Below are 4796 nucleotides of genomic sequence, written 5' to 3' on the forward strand. Positions count from 1 at the left end.
ATGATTAGATTTTGGGCCCCCTAGCGGCTCCCCTTGGTACTGCAGCGCAACTTCCGGTTTTGCTATCTCGGTGTTCTGAACATGCTATGGTCACGATTTTTGAGTATTAGATAGCTCTTGTGCTCAGGAAGAAATGACATAAGTTTGGGCCCCCTAGCGTCTAGTCTTGGGATGGCAGGGGCATTTTTGTCAAAAACTTCTGAAGAGGATAACTCAAGAAGGGAACAACGGATTTTCATGATTTTTGGTATGTAGGTACCTCAAACAATGTTGTACACAATAAGATACTAATTATGCAAAATAGGAGTACATTTGCATAATTAATGAGAATATTCTATAATAGCAGTTTTTTCAATGTATCTCTTGTTTCAGACATGCTATGGTCTTGACATTTAGGTGGTAGATAGCTTTTAGTGCCATGACAACTTGGGGCAAGTTTCAGCCCCCTAACATTTAATTGTGGAACTGCAGGGGCATTTTTGTCAAAGAGGATAACTGCAGAAAGGAACGACGGATTGGCATCATTTTAGGCATGCAGGTAGCTTGGGCAAAGATGTTCATAATGATATGCATTTTATGCTAATGAGGACTTAATTTGCATAATTAATAAGGAAATTGTATAGTTCCATTGTTTTCAATAACTGGACCTCAATACATGTAACACATGTTAATTATGATAGGTGGAATGTAAGCAGACACCAAATATGGTAATGAGGAACTCATTTGCATAATTTATGTGAAAATTGCAAAACCACTTTTTGATTAATAATTTGAATTTTATAATTGTGACATTTGTATGTAGTCAATGATTAACAACACAATGCATAATTATGTTAATGTGTTAGTCAATTGCCTGAAATTTACGAAAGCTCTTAATTTTCATGGAGGTATGAGGTCGCCGAACTCTAGTTTATTATCTATTTTATTCAAATATATTTTATGAGTATCAGGCAAAAAGCACAGTTTGCTTATATAATGACATGATATCTAAACATTTTAAGAATTCTGACACTAGTATGATGTAATATGACGTATTTATGACGTCATCATTTTGATACAATTGGCTAAAACCATTAAAAAGAGTATTCCCAGAAAACTTCCAGGCATGCTACAAAAATGTAACAGCCAGTGAAGATAACAGAATTATAATGTTTGTTACGACTTGTGTTGCCTATAGCAACATCAATGACGTCAATGACGCCATGCATATCTAAGATACCAGTTGGGCTCCGTCTTCTTACATCCACCACCTTGAATTTTCAAACACACATTTTTTGCCACAAATAATCGCAAATGACAATGGAAATAGACTAAAAACGTTCATTTAAACGTTTTTGATGAAAAATACGAGGTAGTTACAAAATCTAAGGGATACTAGTAATAAGCCAGTTATTCTTGATCTGGTCATATGGTCCGCCATTTAGATTTTGGCCGCTGACGGCATCAAATTAGCATAATTTATGCATATCTAATTGTGAAAGCTATTCTAGAAAACATAAGATTTTATTTATGTAAGAAAATGGCAGTAATCTAGCAAATAAACATGAAAAATACCTCGTTAGAATTTTAGCGATTTTCGTCAAAAATGCTTGTCTACAAATAACCGATTTTCGTCAAAAATTCCTGTCAACGAATGATTGCCATGGCAACAGAAAAAAAAACGAAATTTGACTATCTTTGTGAAATTGTTGCCAACTGAATTTTAGGAAAACTCACCAAATTTGGTGGCTCTAGCGTAAGCACGAAAGTTGGCGATGGCCTCAAAAGACTCCCCCCCCCCGTCTAAATAGGGTTAAACTTGAATGAGTATATTGGTGATCATTACATTATTTCCGTGTCGGAGTTATGGCTAGAAACCGTACCTGGAATAAAAGTTGGTATGTCTATATGCTGCTAGGAAAAGAAAATCGTTTGGGTCGCCCGAGAGGCTTGTGTAGGCTGAATAAAGAACAGTCACGTATGACTGAACGTGTTCAGGTCAAAGCCTGTCATTCTTGGTCGTTCACATAATGTTCAACACTACTATATACAGATGTGTGATTTAGAACCTCTACACGTAAGACGTAAAGCACACTGTCTGAAGTTTGCCAAATCCCTTGTTCAATCCGAAGTATTCAACTGGCTATCACCATGGCACTCTGAAGCAAATGGTACGGGCCTTGTAAACACAAATAACTTCAGTCAGTTTAAATGTCGTACATCGAGTTTTAGGAATACCACTTTGCCATAATGTGTAGAGCTTTTAAACTCCAATTAGACTCCAATGTTATATTGTAATCTCTCTCCATAGTTCCTCCTTAGCTACATTTTTTTATTGTACAGTTTATTGATGAGAAATGGAGAGTATTCTTAGATTAATGCACAGACGATTCCTGTATTGTACATTGTATGAGGCAATTTAGTCTTCGGACTACCATCTAGATGTTGTACTTTGTGTGTGTTGTTGATATCTAAATAAACCAGTTCTCTCTGTCTCTCCTTATGACATAATTTCCGGGTAAATATTACGCCAAAAAGTGCAAGTTAACCTTTACGCTTAATTCAGTGCAAAAGATATATGAAATGCGCGACGTTCGACGTACTATAACGTTGAACACTTCAAGTCATCACATGTGACTATTCACACTTTACTTTACTAATATAGCAGCTGATTATATTATACAGATTTGTCGTTCAAAACAAAATATGATATCTTCTCTCACCTGATGAGGTTCGGCTTCCGTAGACGTTCAATTCGTTTATCCGTGGCGTGCCCTTTTCAGTCCGAGTGAACCGGAACTGCCAATACCGCGCTGTTGGCAGTGTTGCCTCGAAACCGCTGAAGAAGCGGTTTCCTTGATTTCCCCGTTTATGTGATCCAAAACTGTACTGAACTAGCCTCCAGCAGTACGGACTCCCAATCTCTGACCTATACAACCAAAAGTTTGCAATACCGCGACTAATGAATGTCAGTTTAGTCAGAGTATAGTTTAATGTGAGGTCCAATATAATGTAAAACTTTAACTCATCGCATTTATGACCAGTTCCTTCAGTCAGGTTCCAGTAGGTTCCAGTGTCCCCATCGAAGGCCTTCGTGGCATCACATATGCCAGGTTCGCCTGAGTAGTCCTTAACCCATGACGATTTCGGTACGAGCCATTGCTCCATGGAGGAGGACGTGGAATCTTTAAAAAAATAGAAATATAATGTGTTGTGTGATATGTGCAATCGAGGAAAATGATTTAAATTAATGTGATTAAATCTGACTTGGTGATGCTCACATATAAGGATTAGAAAAATAGCTACAACAGTCTGGCTGTTTCGTGGGAAAAATGAACGTAAATGTAAATGCAAATGTAAATGTAAATGTAAATGTATATATATATATATATATATATATATATATATATATATATATATATATATATGTATATATGTGTGTGTGTGTGTGTGTGTGTGTGTGTGTGTGTGTGTGTGTGTGTGTGCCTGTCTGTGAGTGTGGCTGCGCGAGCGTTGGTATGGGTATGGGTGAGAACGCGTGTATGTATGTATGTGTACGTGTGTGTACGTGTGTATGTGTGTGTTTGTGTGTGTGTGTGTGTGTGTGTGTGTGTGTGTGTGTGTGTGTGTGTGTGCCTGTCTGTGAGTGTGGCTGCGCGCGCGTTGGTATGGGTATGGGTGAGAACGCGTGTATGTATGTATGTGTACGTGTGTGTGTGTGTGTGTGTGTGTGTGTGTGTGTGTGTGTGTGTGTGTATGTGTGTGTTTGTGTGTGTGTGTGTGTGTGTGTGTGTGTGTGTGTGTGTGTGTGTGCGCGCGTATGTGTGTGTGTATGTGCGTGTGTGTGATTGTACATGTGACATCGACGACCTGTTCCACATTTCCACGAATATTTGGATGTTTTCTGAAATATTACTTTACTTAAACAAACAGCTACGGTGCAAGTAATTTTAAACAACGTGCATCATTTTGCATATGTGCTACGCTATTTCAATACTATCTGTTTAGCTCACAAAATGCTCAATCTTACCATCTTCTAGCTCACAGACGTAGCGAGACTTAGAACGATAGCGAGCGTCTGCCCAGATGTCCCGCCAATCTCCTTTGCCTTTCCATGCACCATCTGTCTTCTTTACACCAAGCCAAACCTGAGCGCCACTGTATTGTACATCAAATACAGATATACATTGTATATTACAAAAGTTTCATTATATCGTCTGTAATACCATAATATGAAATCGACAGTGAGAAAATGGGGTGGAGTAACAGTAATGCACTAGCCCTATTATTTGTAGTTGTTACCTAACCTGCATCCTACTACGCAGGGACATCCAACGGCGAAACCGCCTGTCTGGATGTACCCTGCTTTCTCAACCGTCACTCTTGGTTACTGTGGGTGTCGCCATAAAACAGCTGTCAGCCAATCAGAGAATAGGCCTTTCAGTTTTCAAAAGGGATCTCACATATATAAGGTAAGCTCATTAATATTTACAAGCAGGGCGGTCAGGAACTTAGTGAGGGTAACAGTTGAGAAAGCAGGGTAGGCGGTTTCGCTGTTGGATGTCCCTGCGTAGGAGGATGCCTTACCTGCTGACGCAGTTTATTAGAAACACCAGGTGCCTCTGTTCATCTTCGTCCTTCGGTACCGCAACGATGCCGCCTCGGTATCCGCATTCTTTCTGAGCGTCGGGATAGGTCTTGGTGTCTTCAGCGGCGACGTAAACCTTGCCACTTGGTAGTATGAAACGGTTGCCGTGCGGACAGGATGCTTCAAAATTAATGTCAGAAGAAGAAGAAAAAAACTCCTGAACAAATAC

This window comes from Branchiostoma floridae, chromosome 11 (assembly GCF_000003815.2).
Source record: "Branchiostoma floridae strain S238N-H82 chromosome 11, Bfl_VNyyK, whole genome shotgun sequence".
Taxonomy (NCBI): Eukaryota; Metazoa; Chordata; class Leptocardii; order Amphioxiformes; family Branchiostomatidae; genus Branchiostoma; species Branchiostoma floridae.